Source organism: Lagopus muta, chromosome 1, assembly GCF_023343835.1.
Source record: "Lagopus muta isolate bLagMut1 chromosome 1, bLagMut1 primary, whole genome shotgun sequence".
In the NCBI taxonomy this organism is placed as follows: Eukaryota; Metazoa; Chordata; class Aves; order Galliformes; family Phasianidae; genus Lagopus; species Lagopus muta.
The window spans coordinates 76,332,284-76,345,296 of NC_064433.1; positions in this window are offsets into that span (position 1 = coordinate 76,332,284).

Consider the following 13,013-nt stretch of genomic DNA (forward strand, 5'->3'; position numbering starts at 1 on the left):
TCTGGGTGCATGGTGAATCATCTCTGCTTACCATGCATGTTTTGTACAAAGTATCTTCAGCCTATATACATTACTTGTGTTACATATGCAAATGTTTTCCCAGGCAGTACATATGTATTCAATACTTCTCCCAAAATAATTAACATAGGCTTCTGCCTCCTTGCACAGGATGAGATTTTTATGGTGGTGGTCTTTTGGGGTCTGTGGTCATCATCAGCAGTCTTTCTCTGGTTGAACCTGGTCTACACAGATGCTCAGTTAGCTTCTTACCTTGATTGCACAATACTTTCACAATGGTTTCACAAAACTATAATCTGATTCAAAGCAGAACTTTCCTTATCTACTTGGTACAAGGAACAGGCTCTTCCCCCTACCTAAACAAACTACTGGGCTGTCCATTAAAGAGCATTAGCAAGTTTAACAGTATTGCTACAACTTGTATCAATTCCTTGAAGCTCTACATGAACTAAGCCCAGAGATCTTGAATTCATCCTAGGCCTCTACCTCTCCACGCTCAGTATGAGACAGCACACAGGATAAAAAGAACTATCTGAAAAGAATTTGAGAGCAATATGCAAAAGTACCATTGGAGATTTAGAAAGCTGAACATGTTGTATACTGAATTCCATTCCTGCTCTCCTTTCCCATACCATTTCAAGAAGAAGAGGAGAATTCTTAATGCAGTCTTTGCAGAAACAAGTACTGTAACCTAGTATGCTCTCTCTTTGCTATCTCATCTTTCACCATAATTTTTGTGCTTGTTGTAAGACAGGAATATATTATCAGTAAAACAACAAGGCTACTAGGAAAACCTACCAAAAGGTTTTTTCTTTAAAAAACATCCTATTATGTAAGTCACTCTGTCTCCTATTTATATCCATGAAAACTAGAACGGACACAAAGAGCACAATAATACTATTTGATAGAGCAAATCCTTAGCTACAAAACACCTTTTTTCAACATAGTCACCACCATTGGCTGTGTGTTTTTTTCCAGTAATGAATAAGAGCCTGCATGCCACATTCATAAAAAAAGCTGTACCATCAGAGGTGATCTACTGTTGTTGTCCCCAGTGTTGAAATGCACTGCCCACTACCTCACACTAACATCTGCTGTTTGGTCTCCATAACCATTCAACAAGTGTCAATAAATATCAATGAGTGCAATTTTTTCTTAATGGGGAAATCAATTCCACACTTTTTCTTCATATGCACTTCATTGTCAGGTGCCATTTGTCAGTCTGCTCCTCTATTGCCCCTTGTCACATGGCAACAAAATGTAACAGAATATTGGCAACAAGGTTCAACCTCAACTGCCGTACCACCACCATCTGCCTCTGACATTGTGAGCCAACATAATCATACTGCATAATAGGATCTTTTATAGCTGGAGTAGAGACAAATGAAAATTCTAGACATTTTTCTGTTCCTATATTCACACTCTAAAGAGAGGAAAATAAGGAGAGTGGGATGGTTGTGTTAAAGAGAAAGAAGCTTGGCATTATTTTACTATGTAGTTTTGTGACTCACCATGCATTCTCCTTTTGCTCCTACAGATGACCGTACAGCAAGAGAATACAATTCTCCTTGCAGTTCAGGTTAGTGTTAATAGGCTTTCAAGATGGGAACCTCTGAAACAGCTGGAACTGAGAACTGGCCATAAGCAAGCAAAGCAGCCACTTCTGCTCTGTCTTTAATTCCATCATGTGCTGATCGGACTGCGGATTGATTTGGAATCTACTACACTAGCTGGTGGCACTATTTCTAATCCAAATATGCAGACCAGGCTTGAACATACTATGGAGAGTTTAAAGGATCCATTTTTATTCCATTTCTGTATTTCCCTCATGTGTGCAGTTCTCCCAGCATCCCAATTCTGAATGCAACTGGAAGTGTCTATGTCAATGACAAAAGGATGTTGCAACTCATTCTCTACAACTTCTTGGCCCTTTTATTTGTTCCTAAATATTCTTCATGCACTACGCCTTATGCTTTTTCTTTCTGCAGATGTCTGGATCAAAGATTCTGAAAAGAACACCATGGTTCTGGAACGTGTAATCTGAGTTTCCTGCTTTCATAAGGAAAACACCATTACTCTGGCTCTCCTGCTGTACACACTTTTGCTCTGTTGAATGCACCCTCTTTCATTTGATGCCCTTATTTTCTATGTGAAGCCTGACTTGATATACAGTAGTTTGAGTTCAAGTGAAATAAACTATGTGAAAACTGAAAAGAAGGCAGTGACTTGATAGTTTATTAAATCTTCACAAAATTCAGTGTCTGGAAAAAAAAAGTAAAAAAGAGAAACATTTCTTAGATCAGATATACATATTTTTCTTTTGGTCACTACATTGGCTTAAGTATTCTGCTCCCTCTAACTGTTTCTGGACTACCTTCTCAATTGAGCTAACACAACAGATTGTTTGCAATCAAAATACAAGAAACAAATAAATCCAGAGCAAAAACCCAAATATTTTTAACCTTCATCATAGCCCTCTGAATCATCTTTCTGTCACAGCTGAAGAATAAGAACAGGCAAAGGGAGGCCAAGGGAGAATTACGTAGCCAGTTCTCCAAGTAACTTCATAATGGTGATGTATGAAGGGAGGCCATTAGGTCAAAATAATCCTCTCCAAGTTCTCTGTATGTTATGTAGCCTCATGTTTGTTACTATTTCTTATGTCAAGCAGGAGTATTTTAGAAATTCTTTGAGGGCATGATCCTTCAGAGCATACTTTCAGATGCCAGTTCCATTCCAAAGTCTCCAGGATTTTCTTTCAGGACCAACTGCCTTAAAAAACAGTTTGCTGTGCCACAAAAAAGAAGGGCTGAATATGGATAGGTTTGTGGAGTTCCTTTTTATGTCTGGTTTATCCTTTTTTAGGGAAGTAGATATTAGTCATCTTCTTTTTGAGATGTAGTTTCCTTTCATAAAAAGTGTAGAGTGAGATGTGGTGATGAACTCTGCTTGCACGTAATCTACTGTAGAAATTTCATGCAAACATTACGTTAATAGATGTTACTATGCAGTGAACTGTCCATGATCTTCCCAAGGATATGGCTGTTTCACTTTTCTGATGACATGGTAAAAGGAGTACTGATATCCTGACAGCTTCCCCTATATAACTGTATTGCAGCAGTATATTAATATTAGCTTAGAGACACTCAGAAAGCTATCAGCTATGGCTAGAGGGTACACTAACAACTGTGTTAAAGGCTGTTGTCTGTCACCAGCTTGTAGTACCAGGACTGTGGTACTGCAGGATGGAAGCAGGAGTCACAATTAAGGCTCTATGGCAAATGCTGGGGGAAGCTATTATCCTCCTTTGTGCAAAGTTTGTTAGGCCTTTTCTAGACTACTGTGTTCAGTACTGATACTCTCCTAGTACAAGATATTGATAAACTAGTGAGAAAGGTTATCAGGAGCTAAAGCACAGGTTGTCTGGAAAAGAGAAGGCTTTCTAGGGGACCTAGTAGCAGCCTTCCAGTACTTACAAGGAGGTTTCCAAGCAGGCAGAAATTGGTTCTTCATGGTAGCATGTGATGGGAGAAGAAGAGACAGCAGACATGAAATGAGAGATTCAACCTAGAAATAGTGAGAACAGGCAAACATTGGAAATGGTTGTTCAGAGAGCTTGTACAGTCCCTGTCCTTGTAGGTTTTCATGACCTGACTGGATAAAACCCTGAGCAACCTGCTCTGATCACGTAGCTGATTCTAATTTGAGCAGGAGGTTGGGCTATAGGTATATACCTATTTGATATAGGTAGGTTTGCTTAGCAATAGGGATTAGTACATTAGTTTAAGAACTAAAGTGTTAGCTTAGCAAAAGGAATCCATAAGCAATAGTTCTAAAACTTTCCATTTGAGCTTTAGTAGGTGAACAGCCTTGTTTTTCATCAATAATTTTGCACTGGAAGCATAATAGAGTGTTTTATCTTTTGCCTCAGTGATTTTCCCTCATGAGAAGTACTGGAGTCACAGCAGAACACTTCTGTATTTTGTCTCAAAATGTGTCAGGACGTTTTCCTTGGGTTCCACATAAGTTGTTTTTAAAAAGTGGCTCACTATGGCCTGATAAGCAATGAAAATCTTCCAAACTGGGGAAAAGAAGGTGGAAGTGAGACAAAGGTTTCAGTGATGAAACTGATGGTAAAAAAAGGGGAAGAAATAGGTGGGTACTCGACCACCCTAAATACCACTGAACATGCCCAAAGAGACATGAGCACATATCTATGAGACCCTGAAAAAGAATGAATATGCATGCCAATGTACTGCATAGGCATGCAGGGTCTTGTTCATCACTGGCTAATGGTGGTGACTATGTTGAAAAATAGTGTCTTGTAGTTGAGCTCTATGAAATAGTATTATTATGCTCTCTGTATGCGCTTGTTGCGGTTTTCTGATTTTTTGTTACCAGTATTCCACATCATAACATCATGTAATGCACTGGGAGTTAAAGAGTTAATGCTGCAGTTCCATGGACTGTTTATAGTTCTGGGTACTTGCCTCACAAAAGAAGAACTACAGCTCCCAGAAGTCTTGATTATTCCATTTTCGTTTCTAAAATGAATGATAAAACTGGGAGTTGCAAGACTGCCTTGTCTTTTTCTGCTTGTCTCTGCAGCGTCTGCTCCCTAGCCATCTTGTCTACAGCATTAGATTAAGGCCTTCAGTTTTGGACACTCTCATTTATTTGATTTATTAGCTTCAATTCCAATTATATTGCATTATATTGTGTTATTTCGCATTCTGCTATCATATTTATTAAATTAGTATTCTCCCTTAGCTTGTTACTGCTGTTTTGTTTTTAGGCCCATTTCCCTACCTTATCCCTTCCCCGCCTTTCCTCTTTCCCAGGGCATGGGTCTGTGGATCCCTCCACTCCATTAATAATGAAACTAGGCCAAACCAGGCTGGAACTGTGACAATGTTTTAGTTTCCATGGAAATAAATAGGAGGCATTACTTTCAAAGAAACGTAGGTAAATTTCTACTCTACTTGGCAGTTTCAGAGGGACTGCAGTGTCACTTTAGAGAGCACAGAAATGAAAAAGACCTTAGAAGATGTCCAGCAGTTGCCTACCCAGAACATCCAACCTCTGTCCTTTCCTGCGGTCAAAAAGCAGACCTCTTGGCAGTGTCATGGTGCAGTCTCAACCTTCAGGTGAAGCAACCTTTTTGAATACCAATAAGCAAGCATTCTAGAAAGCCCATCCAGGAAAGGGCTGGCAAAGAAGGATGATCTGCTGATCTGCTATAGAGGAAACTTCCTCGGTACTCTGCAGTGATGTGGAGGTGATACTGTGGCTGTACTTCCAGCATCAGGTCTGGCAGGCTAACAGTTTCCTGCTTACACAGGGAAACCATGCTACCTCCTGTCTTTCCTCTTGTTTGACTGCTGGCTCTTTCTGTTATCTCCATTTATACTATCAAGAATAGCACTAGTTTCATGGGAGTACTGCAATGGGGCAGCAGCACAGGGGTTCACAAGGAACCTGACAGGGAAATGCTATGAGCAGAGAGATGAAGCTCACCTGCTCAGTGTGCTGCTTTGCCCTCGGGCTGCAGTGCTCAGATCCATAGTACTCCATCCCTGACCTTCCATTCCCTCAACCCCTTTCCTGTAGATAAGAATTCTTGCCACCTTGTGTCTGAATGGGGCAGGTAAGTAAGGAAATGAAAGGTGCAAAATGTGAATACAGAAAGATGTTTTCAGGGCATGGTTTCAAATCAGGCTGATGTTGTCCAGCAGCAAATGATGGGCTAAGGAATTTGGCAAATCAGAATGTTGAAAAAGAACTGATGTAGAGCAAGCTTCCCTAAGATAGGGGTGTACAGTAGATGTCAGTGAGGTTGTTGCCTGTTGGCACAAATATCTGGGACCAAAGTAAGCAAGCAGTATATGCGCTGGCTTGGTGACCTGAATGTTTCTCAACTCTGCTGACTGTAGAATAGGTGCTGCTTATTCTTGGCAATATCAATTAGAAACAACTTTCAAGTATCAATGTAAAGCCTTGTTAAAACTAGGCCTCATAGATAAAGCAAACAGATAACTTTCTTAAGGAACAGAAACCATAGGAACATAGGGTTCTGTGAAGATAAGGTAGAGTTGCTGTTGCAATATCAGCAGAAACCCATCTGGCTACCACCTCTTTAAAGGTTAAAAGAACACAGTGAGGAAGACTTCAAGCCTTCAAAAGCATGACTACTAGGCTTCATCAAATGACCATCAGGTGGAGCCTAGACACTCCTTCCAACATTTTAGAGCAGGTTCAAAAGGGTGGAAGAGTATGTTAACAAGTTGCCAGAAACTCAATGCATATGTAACACATTTTGGGAAAATCTGATGACTATGTATGTACTTTGCCTTTATATGTATAGTTGTGTACCCCCTCAGTGTGCATTTTTGGTGGGGCAATCCCCCATACATCCAGTGCTGTATTAAAGAAATTTCACATAACTCCTTGGGATGCCAAGTTATTCTACTGAGTTTCTCAATTTCAAGTGCCAGAAAAGAACCTCTGGTATGTGTAAATGAAATGAAGCTTGAGTAACTGGCAGATGGCCAGGTGACTTACTCCCATCATAGCAGCTTTCAAGATTTGGTTTCCCAGATGGCCTGGAGGAAATGGGGAAACTTCCTGTTAGGAAAATTTCTGCTCCAATAAGTTTGCTCAATCATCTTTATCCCAAAAAGAGATGGGGGAGAATCTTAAACTTTCTTTATTCGAACAAAGGGAGGCTTCACTGGGGCATAACCCTGTAGGGTCTCTCAGAGTACTGAGGTACACAGCCCCTCTTTTATCCCTGTACTCCCATACTAGGGAGCCCTTCCCCCTTTCCCCATTGGGTGAGGTACTCGACGTTCACATTCTTCTCAATTTGCCTATCAGCCATCCCCCCCTCCAGTAAGTATTCCCTTTTGTTTCCTTTGTTTATGCATACTTTATAATGTGGATTCAGAGTTTGTTGTTTTGCCCAGCTAGAACTATCTTTGTATCCTGTAAAGTCTATCTCTGTTTGTTCTGCCCAGCAAACAAGACTCACATGCAGGTGCTAAGCTAGCACCTTCTGGCATATATTTGCAAAATAATTTGGTTTAATCAGATTTTTGTGATTGAAAATCTTTTTTTCAGCTTTTTCTTTTACTTATTTTGCAGGGATCCCCTTATCCTTCCCTTGTTCTTCCCAAATTTTATTTTGCAAGGACACTTTGTCCTTGTTTCTCCTTTATTTCCTATAAAATTTTAACACAGTACAGAAAGCAGCTAAAGGCAATCTGGTAAGTAACATCTCAGCTACAAAAGGATTTTCTAGGAAAAAAAGAAAAAAAAATGTCTTAAAAGGAATGAGAAAGAAGCCCCTTAAAAAGGAGGATTTTATCATACTGGATAGCCTCAAATGAGTTCTGACATTTTTAGGGAGCTGTTGTCAAAAATAAGTAGCATACTTAAAGTCTGTGTGTGTAGAAGATGAACAGATAGGGCTTAGTTGAAGCATAATGATTTTGTGAGTATGGCTTACTTGGGCCTTTGTGAATATTTGCCAGTATTGCGCAAACAGGATTGAAAGATCGCACTGCTTCTAGCGAGTCAGAAGTGGTCAATTTCCTAGGCTTTCACAGAGTGTTATCACCGGATTTATTTTCACTGAACTAAACCCTAATACACAGAAAAGTTAGAACACAGGACAGGTGTATGTATCCTGAACACATAGCTAAGCTTAGAAAATCCTCTGTGTCTACCCTTAATAGAATATTCAGTAGGTATCTGCCTAGATTTTGGGCTTCTTGTACAGACACAAAATCAAAAACACTAAGCTGTGACTGAAAACAACCCTCCCTCCCTTTCTGTAAAGGAGAACCCTCAGCGTTTCTTTAGGGCTTAGAAGTTCCTGGTCACTCCAATTCTCTTGCTCAATTACTTGGCAACCTCTTCTGAAAGCATGCCTACTTTAAGGGACTGCTGTGTATTAGTCTATATTCAACTAACATTGTTCAGTTTGGAGACATAGTAACATGCAATAAACCTGCCTTTCTTATTTCTCTCATTTTTAGCCCCCCAAACAGCAAAGAAATACAAAACTGTAGAGCTATACTTTGGAATATTAAGATCTGTTATTGGGAAACGTTGCACGTTATACAGATTCTGAAGTTTATTCCAAGACTTTCTTCTCCTTTTTGAAGTAACAGTAACAGGCTTTTAAAATAGCTACTATTAAGAACTACGTGACTCCATGGATTCATCTCATCATCTGTACTTTCTCCATGTAAGGTAAGCATGCTTTTAGACTCAAATGCAATGGCTTGCTAACTTTTAATCTTATTCCACAGGTTACATTTCTGCTAAACTCAAACAGTTACATCAATCTGTATCAACTGACAGGTAAAACCAAGACATCTGATACATGAATAATTTTTAAGCTTGAAGAGATTTTTAAGGAATGCCTAAATTTCTTTGTTAACCTCATCGGATTTACTTTAAGGGTAAAGGATCTTGGCTTACCTTTGACATTCAGAGGCTCCTTTCTGGACAACAGTCAACAATTTGTAACTTTTGTGTTGTACAGTTTGACAGATAACGTGTCAAAGTGGGGTTATTCCCACTCTGCCTAGAGAGTCATGCAGTTGAAATGGATGATATGTTGATAACAATATACTGTCCTGACAGCCAGACTCAGTAACACCTGGAAGTCTATTCATATGTATTAGCTTTTGTTTGTTGATCTGCTTTTCCTTTCATATGCAGTTCACGTTTCAAAGTAAGTCTAGACGAGAAGGGTGCCTTCAGGGTACTGCATGTTCCTGGTGTTAGCTCCTTGGACATAGGCAAAGCATTCTGATCTTTCCTTTATGTTTTTTAGCGTCCCAGTTAATGTGGGGAATAGAAAGGTAAATTGGCACACATTGACCTGTCTTCTTTTGTAGAATGGGAAACAAAGATGAAGGGATTTGCGGTTGCAGCCTCTCTAGTATCTCTGCTTGCATACAAGGACAGCCCTAGTTATGGTAGGATGCAGATTCTTAACAGGATCAGTTATGCAGGAAATAAAATATAGGGCAAGGAATGGAGGAATGGTGACTTATAAAGACTTATAAGAAATGCAGGGCTAAAAAGGTCGGAGGAAGACCTATAAAACAGAACAGTCATATGAGTTTCTTCTCAGAAATGGGACCAAATGGCTTGCAGAAAGCCTGCTTTGTAATAAAGAGACAGTTGCCTCAGCTTCCTCAGAAACTTACTTGCATTTTTTCAGAAGAGCATATTATAGAAAATGGCTGACATTCAGGCCACATCTTGTAGGAAGGAGTGTTATCTGGAACTGTCGAACTGTCTTCCTAAACACCAACAGCCCTGTATAGGAGGATGAATTCAGTTATTCCTTAAGTTCACCTTTAAAGATTTGAGTAAATGTGAAAAGTCTTGTAGTGAGCTGACTGGCCAAACACTATGATTCCTGCATGTAAGCCATGTTTTATAAGAAGAAATCCTAGGCTCAAAGGTCAGTCTTCTTCAGACTTCTGGCTTCCCATGCATTTGCCATGGTGTTGCTTTCGGGATTAACTCTTGATGGCTGAGGCTAACTGCCATTACAAGCTGTCATGTTCCTTGGAAGGGTGCATGAAAAATCCAGACTTCCCCATCACAAGAGAAAGAATTTTCCACCTGTGTATGTGATGTTGATTATATCACTACCAGCCTGAAGTGAGTAAATGAGCATGTGTAAGGGAAAGAAAGTGAATGAGATACGCATTTATACGTTTGTACTATATGAACATGTACAGCATAGTTTGTACTGATTCTTAGGTTAAGCAGCACTGCTTACTTATCTGTGAATGAGGTTCATTTGCAGCCACTGCTTACCTAGCAGCTTCAGAAAACGAACTTGAAAAAGTGCAGTTTTCCTGTAGAACCGCTAAGTGTCACTATCATTCTCTAGCCTTCCCTGCAAGCTTTAGTTTCTTTAATAAAGCTTCTTTGCTGAAAAACGTCGGAATATCGTAACTTCCCGAAAAGCCTGGAGCTGGGAAAGTCTGCACCTAAAATGTGAGCAAGTGATTGAATGTGAGCTATTGATGAAATGAATTCTGGATTACATTCAAGCATAGTGTTAGAAAGATTTCCAGACAGTTTTATGAAGTATGGCTTGAGACCTACTGAAAATGATTACAGGATGGAATAAATGCTTCATGAGGAGATGTTAGAAAGGTTGAATTTCTACCACTTGGTGAGCAATTTAGAGAGCAGTCGAAGAGCTGAGATTTACAAAAATAACAAAGGAAGTAGATAGAGCAAATGGAAAATTGTCCTGTAACAAAGGACTGCTTTCTTTAGTTCTACCCAAGATAGAATTGAGGACACGTAATATGGTAGGGACTCATTTGAAAAGAAAAGAATAAAAAAACAAAAAAGCAAATAAAAAAACCACAAGAACCTGCTGCTATGAGAGTTTTAGGAGCAGGTATCAACAGATTCACAATGCCTGTAGACAAACTAATGGAAAGCCAGTTTATAAAGATAAAAAAGGGGACAGGTAGTAGCAGTGTGTTCCTTAAGGTCCCATGCTTCGATGAGGGAATAGAACAACAGAAATAGATCACAGATATTGGCCAGGTGAACCTGCTGTCCCTATAAAGTATTAAGTGTAGATGAATCTGGTAGACTGAAAGATTCGAAGGTTCCTTTTGTTCCTAGCCCAATGGAGATGAGCAGGAGCTTCTTACCCATTTCAATTTCCATTAGTAGCAGGGTCGTCAAATTCACAGTACATATACAAATACTGCCTGAGACAAACAGGATACAGTACTTTAAAGATACTCATATAAACAAAGCATGAGTAGCCTGTTTCTAAGGGCAGGCCTTAGTTCTCTCTTGAATTTTTTACTCCCAAAGCACTCATCCTACTTGCTAACTAGAAAGTTTGAAGTTTGTTAGTGTGTCTCCTGTGCACGCAACAGAACACAATCAGACAGGATTGAAATAGTTTATTAAGAATACAGTACAGACTGGTGATCAGGTGCAAAACTTGTCTGCATAAGTACATTGAGTACATAAGTACAATAAGTACATTGACAAGAACCTTCTCACATTAGCAGATTAGTTTAGCCTTCTCATTTTTCATATTTGTTCGTCTTTGAAGGGTCTTGATATCATTTCCCTTTCTGTGATTATTACCCCAAGCTATAGTCCTGCAAATACTCAAGCTCTCTTGCGTCCTAAAATCCTCCTTCTCAGTCCATACTAAGTCCTGATGCCTCTTTACTGTTTCCCTTTGTTTGCATGGATTCCAGAATGAGTTTAGTGAATTTTGCAGCGGGGACAAATAGCTTAGTCATTCATGCAGCCATTAAGGGTTGTAGAAGAGGTTTATTCACAGGGATTAAGTCGGCTGGGTTTCCAGCCTCCTTGTCTTCGTTCCTTTGATCACTCTCAGACTTAAAAAAGACCAAAAAAAAAAAAAAAAAAAAAAGAAGAGAGAGAGAGAGAAACAGCCAAACACTTTTCCATCTGAATTTAAAGCAAAACAAAACCAAGCATTTGGAGCCCAAACATCTCATTGTATGGTGTTTTTCAGTTTTTCAAGCAGCAGCAAATGTTACTGATCCTAAATCATCTCCTGTGAAATTATACTACTGAGTCCGGTCAAGTCTTCTTTCCAACGTCATCTGAAATCCGGGAATAAATTCACTAACTCCGACGTGGTGTTAGTAAGCAGACATTGTTTACGACGTCCGATGTGCCAGGGGATTTCTCCGCCCTAACCGCGCATGTTCTACTTTTTCAAAAGATCTTCAGCTTATATTCAGTACTTGTGTTACATATGCACATATGCCCGGTTTTCCCTGGCAGTATATGCATATTCAATACTCCCCCCTAAAATCATTAACATTGGCTCCTGCCTCTTTACATATGCTCAGTGATTTTGGTTGGTAGTCTCAAGACCCTCGGGGAATGAATTTAGCAGTCTTCATGACCGCATTCCTCTTGTTTTTCCAAGTTGGAAGTTTTCCATAGCTCGTTTGCAACAATGAGCAACTCTTTATCACTTAGATGATAGGAAGAGTTCTTGTGGAGTGATATACTGGAGAGAGCATCCACACCGACCTAGATAACAGTGATATACTGGGCTCCTTGAGTAGGTAAAGGATGTTATACAAATGTGTTTTGCTTAGCATCAGACAATTAAGGCAAGTTTTCCTTAGCAAAAGCTAGTTTTGTGAAAATAAGTATTGTTCAGTTAAGGATATCACCAACACCAAGCTCAAACTTTAACTCAGTTCCCTAAGCTGGGTAACTGACATAAGTGATGTTCAGCAGAACCAATCAAGGCAAGGCTGATGTGCTCGTGCAGATAGCTTCTCTTCTTATTTCTAAATGTGGTAGTTCAGCTCTGGCACTTTCTTAGTGCATTTCATGCAGATTTCTGCTGTACACCTGAATCCAGGTGGAGAACACTCCAGTGATTTCAAGAATTACACAGAATGTTCTCTTAATATATCCTTATAAGCATAGCTGGTGAATTGTTGTATAACATGAATAATACTTGCCTGAAGCACCATAGTAGCCTTTAGATGTTACGGGAGACGTGTTGTAAGACCGTCCTCCTTTAACATGATACAAGTTATAACAATATAATTAAGCTTGCTAGTGTTCACTGATGGATACCCCTGCTCTGCAGTTTGTTTAAATAACAGAAAGAACCTGCCTCTGAATCAAGGAAGCTCTGCTGAGTCTTTGTACTAAGTAAATAGGAGGTACAGCTTAGAATCAGTCACTCAGAATCAGAATATGCAACATACTTCTGGGAAAACCTGTAACAAAAAAATGCGACATAACTCCTAGAAACTTCTGCATATGTAACATATCTCTTGGAAAATTTCTTCATATATAACACCAGTTATGTGTATAAACAGAAGATCTTTTGTGTAAGCTATGTGCAATTGGAGGAGCACCTCCATGTAACCAGCACCGTCAGTAAGAATACTTGCTTAACTGTAATAAAACTTTTGCTG